Source organism: Carettochelys insculpta, chromosome 1 (assembly GCF_033958435.1).
Source record: "Carettochelys insculpta isolate YL-2023 chromosome 1, ASM3395843v1, whole genome shotgun sequence".
Classification (NCBI taxonomy): Eukaryota; Metazoa; Chordata; order Testudines; family Carettochelyidae; genus Carettochelys; species Carettochelys insculpta.
In genome coordinates, this window is record NC_134137.1 from 109,812,334 (window position 1) to 109,827,060 (window position 14,727).

Consider the following 14,727-nt stretch of genomic DNA (forward strand, 5'->3'; position numbering starts at 1 on the left):
GGATGAGTCCAAAGAGAGACACTCACTCCCAGCCCCAATCCAAGGGAAAGTCTGACCTGAATGGGTAGCTCGGGAAAGGAATAGAGCCTTCCTAAAACACAATCCCTCCTGGATACCCCCAGAATCTCCACTGTACAATCCAGTGCTATCTGGAACCGGGATATGAGGTTTGTACAGTATGACCCTATGTTGCAACATATAACCTAGCGAGCAGACACCATACAGCATGGTAATAAACATGTTACAAATACTTGTTAGATTCAACTGGCAATCTCTTCAGGGTTCCAAGCATAGCTACATATCTTAATGAGGGACCATACAACCACTTCAGCAAGTAAATCATTACTCCCCATCCAATATTGTTTATCAAATAGGTCTAATATAAAAACAAACACTAAGGGCTAACTTCTGCCAACCTTATTCATGCTGAACGGGTTTCATCGGCATGGGGTGGCTGACAGAACTTTAAACTAAAAATATTATGATCTTGAACACGACAGTTGAATCTACATGGCCCCTCTGTTTCAGAAGAGGCATGCAAATAAACAAGATAGGAAATACAGATGAGGTGTGGATTTAAATATCTCATGTCTCATTTGCATATTCCCCCGTGATCTGGCTTCTGGAAGAGCCATTTCCGGAAGCCAAAGCAGCTGTGTGGATGGGGTTCCTTCGAAATGAAACCCCCTTGTGAAAGCACCCTTCTTGAAAAAAAATTAAGAAGAAGGGTGTTTTCAAAATAGGGGCTTCCTTTCGCAGGAACCCTGACCACATGGATGTTCTGGCTTCTGACAATGGTTGTTGTGGAAGCCAGATCATGTGGGAATATGCAAATGAGGCCAAAGATATTTGAATCTGTGACTCATTTGCATTTCCAATCAGCTGCACTTGTATGCCACTTCTGAAAAGGAGGGGCAATGTAGACGCAGCTTAGGTTGCCACTGGACTCCATGCTGTTCTTCCCAAAAGAAAATTATTCACTTTGAATAACTGTCTTTTAGTTTAAATACCCACCACTATGTGGGTACATGAGGTGGTAGTTTTTCATTCCCTTAAGCTTCCTCTCTCCTTTTCTCACCGCTATTTACTTCCTATCTCTTCTTTTTCTTTTTCTTTTTCCCCTTCTTCTGCTTGCATGCTATCTTCCTTATGCTTGCTTTGCATCCTTCCTGATCTTTCCTTTTCACAATTAGTTCCCAGCTCTCTGTGTTTAAAATGCATCAAAATGCAGGAGGGAATTCCTCAGAGCTAGAGGCTGTCTTGACAGCTTTTGATGTCTTTTGGAACTGCAGCATCTCATCGTGTGTACACGTAGTCCAGATAACTGAAAGGGCATGACTGAGTCTACAGAAATGCCTATACTGTGTGAGAAGGTATACAAGAAAATGGTTTGAGTTTAAAGTGCTTGTCAATGCAAAACTTCCATGGAGTGTAACAGCAGTTGCCAACAGAAATTGTAAAAATGTCCCTCTTAAGAAGAAAATTCCACATTATGAAAATATGCCTCATTCATGCGGCCTTTAGTAACTTAAAAACTACCTCTGTAGTTATGATACTATTAATAGTGTTCACTCTTCCCAGCAACTGAGATACTGATCTTGCTAATCTGCAAAGAAAATAATTGTACAGGTTGAACCTCTTTAGTCCAGCACCCGTGGGACCTGACTGGTGTCGAATGAGAGAATTTACTGCACTATGGGAGATCAATATTGTCTAGCAGCATTACCCACACTTCCACTGCTTTGTGGGCTCTTAGAAGACATGCAGGGATAAATTACAGTTAAATAACAGCACAGAACACTGAAAGCCAGGACTGGTGGCTGTAAACAAACTTTATGGGACTAGGGTAACTTGACCACACCCATGATTAGAGGTCATTGGGTTAACTAAAATCATGCCTGATTACAGATGTTGCCAGAGGAGAGAGTGCCAGATTAGAGAGATTTAAACTGTAATAGATTATCAGACCACAGCCAATAAAGTGGTTAGCAGATAAAACTCAGGAAATGCAATGCATTGAGCAGGGAGCTAAAGTAAACTCTTACATATCAGGTATTCTATCATCTGGAACTCTCAAATAACTGGCATTTTAACCACAAGTAAATTTTAGTTAAGTTCTCCATTAGTACAATATAGTAAAACTAAATGCAAATAAATACAGCATGTACAGTATAAATTTACAATGTACAACACTACCGTTGTTGGTAAATAAAGCAGTGGTTCCCAACCTTTTCAGTAACACAGCACACTTCAATGATACAAACAATCCCATGGCACACCACTTTCTTTCGATGAATCGATTGCTTATAAATATCACATTTTCTTACATGTACTATGGTTATGGTCTTACTAGAGAGGTTCGCAAAACATTAGTGCATACAACAAGCTAAAGAAGAAGGAAATGCATTAATGTTTCAAATCCTCCACAGAACACACTATCTTTGAGGGGTCAAAAAAAAAGGTCAGCGAGTAAAGTTGTGCCTTGCTGGGGAGGTTGAGTAGTCAAGTCATCACTGAAAATTTCAGTGTTTACACAATTGCTTGCGGGGACAAGGCAGGGTGGGGAAGGAGATGGCTCCAGAGAGTAGTAAGGATATCTCTGCAAAGAGCTGTAACTGATGAAATTTCACAGCACACTTGGACGGGTCTGACAACACACCAGCATGTCACGGCACACCAGTTGAAAACCACTGAAATATTCTGCATATACTTTTGTTTGTTTCTTGATATCTAATCTTGTAGGTTGGTGGGATTTTTTCCTTTTTTTTTTTTAGTGTTATTCATTGCTAGGTATACCTCTCTATTAACCACAGTATTTGAATATCTGGCAACATCTTGGTCCTGCCACTGTTGGATATGAAAGAAATGTACCGTACTTTTAAAATAACTTTATAGATGTTCCTTCTAAAGGATAAACTATGTATGTTTTAAAGCAGAAAGTAAACGAATTATAGCTAGATGAAAATTAAATTTTAATAGACTTCTTTTTCCAACACTACTTAGTACCAGTATGAATAAGTAAGAAGACTGGTATTTTATAACAAAATTTTTATCTGTCTGGTTCGCCACCGATTATTTTCCCCACTGAACTGACCTGAACACATAAAAAGGTTATGAACTGTAGATAGCAACAGCAGTTCTATTTCACAAAGCTCACCCAGTGGTGGCCAAATGTCATGACTTGAACAGATGACACATATTATTTTTAAGCTGTGATCACAAATCCACAAAACAGAGAATACAGAAATCCAGAGGGAGAGAAATCTAAAAAAAACAAGTTTTCTTATCTCACAATTTGAATGAGCCTGAATTTCCTTGGGAAAGCCACAGATAATTTGGAAATGGTCTCTTTCCTCTGTTTTGTTTTTGTTATTGTTGTTTTGGTTTTCTTCTGGAACTAGAGAGCTTTCTTCATTTGTTTCTAAGCCACTTAAAGACTGGGGCAGCCTGTATACTCTGCTGCATATCAGGGAGCTAAAGGAGGAATTATGGCTCCTGAAGCACCATTCTTCTGCAGCTCCCTCCAGCATAGTTCCACACCACAGCCACGGGAGCCAGGTAGATTCTGACACACAATCTGATGCTTTCTTTGGCACATAGTGAAATTAACATGGGAGACTTAATCCAGTCCTCAGCAAATATTTCTGTCCCTAAAGCTTTTATAAATATTGGATGCGTTCAGGAGTGAAGAAAAATGGCTTTACCAAGGAAGAGATTGCTTTGTTTGGCTCTGTCAATTCACACTGCTTTTTCTCCTTAGAGTAAAGCCAATATCCAGACTTTACAGCACTTATACAGACTGCTACTGCTTCTCACGCAGGAACAAGCTCTTTCATTTTGCTTTTAATATGTCTTTGGCTTTGTTACTTAATTTTTAAAAGCAAAGATACAAATGAAAATGCTGCTTAGACAAGGAGTCCATCAGCTCTGTTGGCTCTGCCTTTTGTTCAGTCACTCTCCCTGAACCAATAGATTAAAATTAACATCATGGCACAAAAATCCTGATACGATCTTGGAACAAAACGTTCAATACAATAGTCTTGATTCATCACCATTATACCAAAGCTACAAAGTCTGCTGAAATGGAATTACCAGCTTCATGCCAATGCGAAGCAAAAAGACAGATTAGAGCATGGCCCCATAATGCACTTTGTTGTGACTCTGCAATACACGTAGTACCTATGTATATAGTATGGCTTTCAAACAAACCATTTGTATTTTTGGATGATCCAAGTCCTACACTAAGATGTGCACATTTTTCTTAACCTATGTATTATATAATTTTAACATTATCTTTAATATGTCCTTTAATGTTGCTCCAACAATTTCTGTAATAAAAACACGTGTTCTTACAGAACGCTAATAGAGAACGATGCTGTAGATGATCATCGATAAGCAGAGCATTTCTTTTTTGTTTTATTTTAATTCTGTGTGAGTTATATTCAGAGCTAAATTCAGGCAAAAACATTCAACCTGATTTAGACATTTTAGACCACAGTACTGTGAAGTTTACTCTTCTTTAAAAAAAAAAACACTCTAAACTGCTGAGGAAAATATCCAAAAAACAAACAAAAAAAATCACCTCACAATGTGAATAGTTCCCATAACTGTAAAGATTATTTATGCTAATTCCATGTGCTCTGTTAACTCTAGAAAGGGGAAGAGGACATACCATGAGTTACCAATGAGAGAAATCTGAAACTGTGACTATGCAATATGAAATATGAAAATGTAACTGATGAAACCAGCTGACAATTACTTTTGGAGAAAAAGGTTTGTTTTAGTAAATACCTCTATGGAATACTTACTTGGCAACTATTCTTTTTCTCCATCTGAAGCAAAGTCTAAGGCCTGGTCTACACTCGGAGATTAAGTCATAAGAACATAAGAACAGCCATACTGGGTCAGACCAAAGGGCCATCTAGCCCAGTGTCCTGTCTGCCAACAGTTGCCAATACCAGGTGCCCCAGAGGGAGCAAACCAAGCACGTAATGATCACTCTCCTGCCATCCATCTCCAGCCTCTGACAAACAGAGTTTAAGGACACCCGCCATTCTTCCCCTCACTTGCTAATAGCCATTAATGGACCTACCCTCCATGGATTTATCTAGCTTTTTTTTAAACCCTGGTATAGTCCTAGCTTTCACAGCCTTCTCTGGCAAGGAGTTCTACATTTTGACTGTGCACTGTGTGAAGAAGAATTTCCTTGTATTTGTTTTAAACCTGCTGCCAATTAATTTCATTTGGTGTCCTCTAGTTCTCATATTATGGGAACAAGTAAATAATTTTTCCTTGTTCACTTTCTCCACTCCACTCATAATTTTATATACCTCTATCATATCCCCCCTTCAAAACAATAAAAGCAGCCATGTAGCACTTTAAAGACTAACGAAATAATTTATTCGTTGATGAGCTTTTGTGGGACAGACCCACTTCTTCAGATCACAGCCATACCAGAACAGACTCAATATATAAAGCACAGAGGTCCAAAAACTGTTGTCAAGGTTGAAAAATTAGAAACATTGTTATCCAGGTTGGCAAATCAGAAAAGCAGTGATGGGGGGTGTGTGGAGTGCGGAAGTTAAGAGTTAGGTCAAACATCAAAGTACATTCATCCCTCGTTTAATGAGTACTTTACTTATGAGTACTTGCTAAAATGAGGAACATATATACCTACCCTTATTCACTATATGAGTGAATTTCCCCCGTGTATATGAGCGGGTTCCCTGGCTGGGGGGGAGACCCGCAGCTGAAGCCTTCTCCCTCCTTTCCCTCAGACATGCAGCAGTCTGACAGCCCTTAGGCTGGGGGAAGAGGGGGAGAAGGCTCTTAGCCTGGTTCCCTCCCCTGCAATGGCAGGAACGTGAAACTGACCAGCCATGAGCTGATCAGTTTCCCAGCCCAGCAAGCCATGGGGAGACTGGAACCAGCCTGCCCCTGGTTCCCAGCTCCTGTCACTCTGGGAGTCAGGAAACTGACCAGCTCTGGTGGTTCCTGGCTCCCCTCCCCTTGCAGGAAAATTTGAGTTATGCAGGGTTTGCAGGAACAACTCCTGGGTAACTCCAGGGTTTACTGTATTCGACCCCACCACCCACCCCACAGACCTCACCCTGGGCCAGATTTTAACTGCCCCCCACGGTCCCAAACAGCCTCCAGCCTTAAACCCACCCAGCAGCCCCTGAAAAGTCCTAGTCTCTTTAATCTCTCTTCATAGGGGACCCGTTCCAAACCCCTAATAATTTTAGTTGCCTTTTTCTGAATCTTTTCCAAGGCCAATATACCTGTTTTGAGATGAGGTGACGACATCTGTATGCAGTATTGATGTGGGTGTACCATGGAAGGTCAATAAGATATTCTCTGACTTATTCTCAATCCTTTTTGAAGTGATTCCTAACATCCTTTTTTTGACTACAGCTGCACACTGTTTTCAGAGAACTATCCATGATGACTCCAAGATTTCTTTCCCAATAAGCTGTAGCTAAATTACCACCATCATACTGTATGTATAGTTGGGTTTATTTTTTCCAATGTGTTTTACTTTACATTTATCCACATTAAATTACATTTGCCAATGTGTTGCCCAATCACTCAGTTTTGTGAAATCCTTTTGAAGTTCTTCACAGTCTGCTTTGGTCTTAACTATCTGGAGCAGTTTAGCATCATCTGCAAACTTTGCCACCTCACTGTTTACCTCTTTCTCCAGGTCATTTAAGAATAAGTTGAATAGGACTGGTCTGAGGACTGACCCCTGGGAAACGCCACTAGTTACCCCTCTCCATTCTGAAAATTTACCATTTATTCCTACCCTTAGCTTCCTGTCTTTGGCAAACTCTCATTCCATGAAAGGGTCTTCCCTCTTATCCCATGACACCTTAATTTAAGCAAGAGCGTTTTGTGAGGGACTTTGTCAAAGGCTTTCTGGAAATCTAAGGAGACTGTATCTACTGGATCCTCCTTGTCCACATGCTTGCTGACCTCTTCAAAGAACTCTAATAGATTAGTAAGACATGATTTCCCTCTACAGAAACCATGTTGACTTTTGCCCAAAAAATTAAGTTCTTATGTGTCTGACAATTCTATGCTTTACTATGGTTTCAACCAATTTGTCCAGTACCAACGTTAGACTTACTGGTCTGTAATTGCTGGGATCTTCCAGTCACTGGGTACAGAAGATAATTTAAAGGATAGATTGCAAACCACAATTAACAGTTCTGCAATTTCACATTTGAGTTCTTTCAGAACTCTTGGGTGAATGTCATCTGGTGACTTGTTATGGTTAAGTTTGTCAATTTGTCCCAAAACCTCCTTTAATGACACCTCAATCTTGGACAATTCTTCAGATTTGTCACCTACAAAGGATGGCTCAGGTTTGGGAATCTCCCTAACATCCTCAGCCATGAAGACTGAAGCAAAGAATTCATTTCATTTCTCCACAAAGACTTAATCATTTTGAATGCTCCTTTTTTTATCTTGATCATCTACGTGGCCCACTGGTTTAGCAGGCTTCTTGTTTCTGCAAATTTGAGAATCTAAGTTCGATTTTGTAAATCACACATCTAAACTCCAGCAGTCAACAGGTTGACCTTAAGGCGCTCACATCAACTTTGTTATGTTGATTTTCCCCTGAAGGAATTCAAGAGGTCAAATTTGCAAATCATCATCATCATCATCACCACCAATAAACATGGGCTCAGTGCCCGTTGGTGTCTGATGTCTCTCTCACTATTTCCTTCCATCTTTCCCTGTCCAGTGCAGAGTGGCTTAGTTTCCGTAGACTAGCTCCACACCAATCTACTATATCATCTGTCCATTCTCTGTGGGGTCTGCCTCTCCTATACAAACCATCCATTATGCTGAATACTAGGGTCCTGATTTTTCATTCGTCGTTCATTCTGCAAATATATCCAAACAGTTGTAGCTTCCGTTTTATAACCTTCTGCAGCAAGTTCTCTTTTGGCTGTATCTTCCTATATAATTCCTCATTGGTGACTTTCTGCATCCATCCTATTCTCAGAATCTTTCTATAACAACTCCTTTCAAATGCCAATATTCTTCTTTTCGAATCTTTCATTATCACCCATGTCTCACATCCGTACAACATGCTGCTGAATACACACTTTTTCAAGATGCTCAGCTTCGTTCTTAAACTAAGTTGCAAAGTCGAACTATATAGGTAGAGACTGCAGCATTATTATAATTGATTTTATTACCCTTTAAACTAACCCACAGTGCCCCTTGAGGAGTCCTTTCCAATCATCGCTCCACCCTCACTGCTCTCCAGAGCTGCGTCTACACGTGCACGCTACTTCGAAGTAGCGGCACCAACTTCGAAATAGCGCCCGTCGCGTCTACACGCGTCGGGCGCTATTTCGAAGTTAACTTTGACGTTAGGCGGCGAGACGTCGAAGTCGCTAACCTCATGAGGAGATAGGAATAGCGCCCTACTTCGACGTTCAACGTTGAAGTAGGGACCGTGTAGACGATCCGCGTCCCGCAACGTCGAAATTGCTGTGTCCTCCATGGCGGCCATCAGCTGGGGGGTTGAGAGATGCTCTCTCTCCAGCCCCTGCGGGGCTCTATGGTCACCGTGGGCAGCAGCCCTTAGCCCAGGGCTTCTGGCTGCTTCTGCGGCAGCTGGGGATCTGTGCTGCAGGCACAGGGTCTGCAACCAGTTGTCAGCTCTGTGTATCTTGTGTTGTTTAGTGCAACTGTGTTTGGGAGGGGCCCTTTAAGGGAGCGGCTTGCTGTTGAGTCCGCCCTGTGACCCTGTCTGCAGCTGTGCCTGGCATCCCTATTTCGATGTGTGCTACTTTGACGTGTAGACGTTCCCTCGCTGCGCCTATTTCGATGTTGGGCTGAGCAACGTCGAAGTTGAACATCGACGTTGCCGGCCCTGGAGGACGTGTAGACGTTATTCATCGAAATAGCCTATTTCGATGTTGGCTGCACGTGTAGACATAGCCCAGGTGTGCAGGAAGTAGGAAACAGAAACACCAGCATTTTAAATTAATTTCTTTATGACCATCACATTGATCTCATCTAGCCACCTCAGGGAGCCCAAGCATGGAGCCAGCAGAGAGCTAGGGTCTCAGTACAGTTGGCTGGCTAGCTCCTGCCCCACCACACCACGTGGCAGCTTTGCTGCGAGGACCAGACAGTGGCACATGAGATAGCAGGGCGGCATGTCCTCCGCAGGCTGAAGGCTTCTTCCCTGCGCAGGACATAGCAGGAGAGGCCAAGATACATTTTTCTGTGTTTCACGTTTGTATATGGCAGCCTCCCTCCCACACAGATGCCTTATAGGCAGGGGTGTAGCCCCCACATCACCACATGGCTAGTTCCCTCTGGCACCACCACTATGTGGCAGCTAGGCTGGGTGGGGTCATGCTTGTAGGAGAGGCCAAGAAATATCTTTTCTGCGGTTTAAATTTCTAAGGGGCAGCCCCTCTCTCCCACAGGGGTCTAGCCTGTGCCCACAACACCATGTGGTTAGTCCCCACCACACCACAACACAAGCTGGCAGTGTAGGGCAGACCATGCTTTTCAGACAGCAGCATCTCCTGGCCTACATGGGGGAGAGGCTCCCACTGCAGCAAACATTTCCAGGGGCTCTCATGGGGTGGGGGGTAGAGGGGAGAGGGCTCCCCCTGCGGCAAAGATTTTCAGAGGCTATCGCTGCGGGGAAGGCTCCCCACACAGCAAAGATTTTCAGGGGCTTGCTGGCCCATGTAACACAACACGCAATGGGGAGAAGGCTCCCCTGGTGAGGCCGCATTCATATTCTGGTGACTGCACCAAGTTAACAGATGCCTCAGCTGATTCCTGCCCGCTGACCTTTGGAGGGTCAGCCCCAGTCGCATGTATGTGGGCTGGCCACCTACCTCCTGAGGACAGGCAGCACAATGCTAACAGGAGCAAGCTGAGCTTTAGGGGGACAGCCCTGACCACATCTATGTTCTGGCCTGCACCCACCTGCCTCCCCTCCCACCGCCTAGGCACACCACTACAGTACAAAGAGTGTGGCTGGGGGAAGCCACACAGTCTCCTGGTTTCTGCATTTTTTCCAGAGGGAAACAGCTCCTTGACATGCTGCCCAGCCCTATGAAAGGTGTTCTTTCACGCAGGGAAAACTGAGGCAGTGCAGGCACCCTAATATGTGGATGGTACTTACAACACTCTCAAGGGTTCAACTTTTCTCAGCTTTTCTATCGTCTACCACTTCCTTAACTTTGCCAGATGTCTACTTCTGAAGGGCTCCACTGAAAGCAAGTAAATTTACAGGTTTCCTGAAATGCTCAGAGATTATTGTAGCCTGAGCACCTTTATTGATCCTTTTGGCTACTGTACAGTTTCTTCATGAGCTTCACACTCCCTCGGTATTCGTTCACTGGGGAAAATTGAGGTACCTGGGTTAACATGACACAGTCAGCTGGAGTGCAGATGCCCTACTATGGTAGATTGACAGCACTTTCAAGGGTTTCACTTTCCTCAAGTTTACTATCCTCTACTACTGCCTCAACTTTGCCAGTCTACTGTGCTCTGGGCAGACTGGCACATAAATAGCCAGTGCTGATGGTGGCAATAATCAAAGTGTCCTGATTCAGGGGCAGGCTTCAGAAAAATGGACATTTATTTTCAACAGCCAGGGGAGTGAAGGCACTGCACTCTGGGATGATGACATCACACAACCACGACCACTTGCAGTACACTATTTTCCCATAACACTGGAAAAAAACAAAACAAAATATAACGCGGCTACAGGAACTGTGGGATGGGTGCCCACCATGCAGTGCTACAACAGTCAAATTTAGGCAATGGGGTGGGGACACACTACAGCAACTTTGTGAGTAGGTGCAGACACTCATCTTTGACTTTATAAAATCTGGTGGTACAAAGTCAACTTTAACAAATCAACTTTATTTCCAAGTGTAGACATACCCTAAAAATACTCATCATCTTTTCAATACCCCATACTGCTAAGTGCAAAAGGCATTTCAGTTTTGTACAAAAGCCAGATATGGTCCTCACTCCCAACAACAGAAAGTTTGCTTCCCCCTTTTCTTTCACAATAAAGAAAATATCACAAACCAAACCTTCTAAAATCGCAATCTGATTGACACTCTGTGCATCATTTAACTACCAACTGAAAAGAATAGTCGGTGACATCTTGTACTAGCAGGGCTTCAGGACTCATAGGCTAAATAACCAGAATCAACACTGCCATTCTCAGATTTTGGGAGGAATTCCTCGGCTAACAGAATTTTCCAAAGTACTGTAAAAACCTTTATCCTGTAAATAGACCAGTAGCTAGAATGTCTTTTGTGTATTGTTAATGGTTTAGGATTTTACTCCTAGGTTACTCTCCTCCTAAAGTTACCTCCTCTATAATGGGACACAACAGACTTAGTAGAGCAGAGAACTCCTCTCCGAAGCCTGACCAACTGTAAATACCATGCACAATCCACTACCACTAGTTTATAACCTCATGTCTCAGTTCCTTTCACTAGAAGCCCTCAAACACTGAAGGAATATGATTTTGGAATACCAAATCTGCAATGTTGTGCTGTTATAAAAATAAACCTTTTTAATTTTAAATGGAATTTTTGCATATTTGTTTCCTACTGAATGTATCTTATTTCCATTTGAAATGGGATCTGCATTCTTGACCATAACTTCCTAATATGTTCACAGCCGCCCTAATCTTGGAGTCAAAATCACTTTACGTTATCTATAGGTCTTCAAATCCCTTTGACAAAAGTTCCACAAATACCTCCTGCCTACATACACAGAAGAATTAGGTAGTATAAAGCTACATCTGCATGTCCCCAGAAGATCAACCTTGAGCAGGGTTCGATTTCACGTGTCTAGTATGGCCCGTGAAATCAACCTCTAAAGGTTCAGAGTCAAGCCCTGTACTCCTCACGAGATGCAAGGAGTTAAGGAGGTCGATGGGAGAGTATCTCCCATCAACCTTCCCCAGGAGAGACAGCCAAGTTATCGGAGCATAGGTATGTCGATTCTAGCTAAGCAACTGCCACAGCTAGAACTGAACAGCAGTGGTCAACATACTTTGCCAAGTGTAGACGTAGCCTAAGAGGCCGTGTCTACACTAGCCAAAAACTTCAAAATTGCCATGCAAATGGCCATTTCAAAGTTTACTAATGAAGCGCTAAAATACATATTCAGTGCCTCATTAGCATGCGGGTGGCCACGGCACTTCGAAATTGACGTGGCTCACCGCCGCACAGCTCGTCCAGACAGGGCTCCTTTTTGAAAGGACTCTGGCTACTCCGAAGCTCCCTTATTCCTATGAGCAGATGGAGCAAGCTGCATCAATTTCAAAGTGCCGCAGCTGCCCGCATGTTAATGAGGCACTGAATATGTATTTCAGTGCTTCATTAGTAAACTTCAAAATGGCCATTTGCATGGCAATTTCGAAGTTTTTGGCTAGTGTAGACGTAGCCAGAGAGACCAATAAGTTGGAGTAGGTAATACATGGCCCACAGGCCAGATATACGTCATTCAGCTGCACATGGACAGGTATGGCTGCACACAGCTCCTGTTAGCCATGTTTTGCCATTCCTGGTAAACGGGAGATGCAGGAAGTGCTGCAGATGAGGCCACCGCTTCCCACAGCTCCCATTGGCCAGGAACAGCAATCAGGAGCCAACAGGAGCTGTAAACAGTGAAAGAAGCATCTGGAGTCCTGCTCGGGGCTAAACCTGGAGAAGCACTTCTAGCCCCACAGGCTGCTTATTGCCCTCCTCTGCTCTAAGTGGTAACTTGGTTAAATGCTGACAGATGGGCACAAATGCTGGCACTCACTTGTGAGAGTGTCTCTTTGCCATACATTACAGATATATTTCTGATAACAGATCAGATTGTTGGAGACAGAGATATTTTTATTGGATACAGTGTTGTAAACTTTCCTCTTGGATTCAGACCCTGGCATTATTATCCATGCCATTCACACCTCAAGGTTAGAATATTGAAATACACTGTCTGCAGGGCTACACCTTAAACCATTCAGCAGCTAAAAATGGTGCAGAACATACTGACTTGAATATTGAGGTTTTTGATCTTACTGAATGTCTTGCTGGGAGCATGGCAACAGTATTCCGGAACATGCACCAGCTTCCCATTGCAGTGTGAATGCAATTTAAGGTGTTGTATGTCTGACGCATAAAGCCAATGGCTTGGGGCCTGCCTACGTGAGGGACTGCCTTTCTCCCCATGAGGCGCTACCACAGCTGAAGGTAGTAGAGGTACCCAGGCCGGATCCCCCTCTTTAGAGAAGAGACGGGTGGGCAGCAGAACATTCACAGTGAATGCCCAGAATGCTGGAATTTATCTCTCTCCTTTAGACAAAACAACTCACACTTGGGCACTTTGCAAGACATATTTTTGAGCGGGCTTCTCGAAAGGATGGAGAGTGCGCACCACAGAGCAATGAAGGGGAGGGAAGGAGTATTTCTGCAGGCGGCTGGCTGGCTGAGTGCCTGTATGAATTATTATTTTAATGCCACTAGGGTGTTGTTGTACTAATAATTATGTGTTAGGGCATCTAGAGCTTTGTATACACATCTTTTTGTTATTTAAATTGCAATACATTTAAAAAATAAAATAAACAATGATTATTTGCTTTTATAATTGTTGCATTTTTATATATTAATGATGCTTAAAAGAAATTATTCTCCTCCTACACACTCCTTTCTATCATTGCACTGGGAGATTTCCAAAGGAACTAACGCTAATCAAAATTTTGAAAGTAAAATTATGAACCTTTTAACCTTCTGAGATGAGTCTTGGTGGTGAAGGGGTGATTTTTCTGTTTGTAAATAAATGTGCAATTTAAAACACATTCTTATGGCTACAGGAAAAATACTACAGCTGAACCTCACAGTTACGAACAGACCGGTCAACCACACATCTAATTTGGAACCACGTGGAACCAGAAGTAAGCAATAATGCAGCAGCAGAGACTAAAAAAACTAGTAATCACAGACTAGAAAACAACAGTAAAATGTTAAGGGTAAACTTTAAAAAAAAATATAAAGGTAACAGCATGTTTTCTCTGCACAGCAAAGTTCAAAGCTGTATTAAGTCAATGTCCAGTTGTAAACTTTTGAAAGAACAGCCATAATGTTTTGTTCAGAGATACAAACAACCTCCATTCCCCAGGTGTCCATAACTCTGTGGTTCTAAGGAACCTAACATTGTAGCCATAAGCCTTATTACCCTATTATCATTTGAACTCTACCCCACAATCTTCGTTAAGACAATAAATTGGACTCATAACCTAGGAAATGAGGGCTATACTTGTATGTAAGGAATTGGAGGAATTTCTAGAGAACAAAAGTATAAAAGCAGAGGTGGAAAGATGTAGAAGAAAGAAATAAAAATAAAAGTCCAGCACACTGAATCCCAAACCCAGATTGTCAAAACGTATTTTCTCCTAACTCACATTGATTTCAGGATGCTAGACTTTTATTTTTGTTTCTTTTTTCTTTCAAGCATCTGAACAAACAGATGGACGGACAGACTTCCCCACTTGCTCACAGACACAGTCTCTCAAACATACAGCAGGCTTTTCTGAAATTCAGCTGTCTGACTCCAAACGAAAGACAGCAACAAGTCTGTTTCCTACCTCGTGACAAGGACACTTGCATCTCCTGATGAGCTGATTATTAGGGCTGCCCCTAGCAGTTTTGGTGCCCTACACAGCCC

General features: G+C 42.6%; 1 protein-coding gene across 3 annotated transcripts in view; it reads right to left on the reverse strand.

Moving 5' to 3' along the window:
* The window catches only part of NALCN (sodium leak channel, non-selective), a 398,131-nt gene that overhangs the window by 378,402 nt on the left and 5,002 nt on the right, over window positions 1-14,727 (reverse strand). The gene's annotated exons all lie outside the window — the stretch shown is intronic.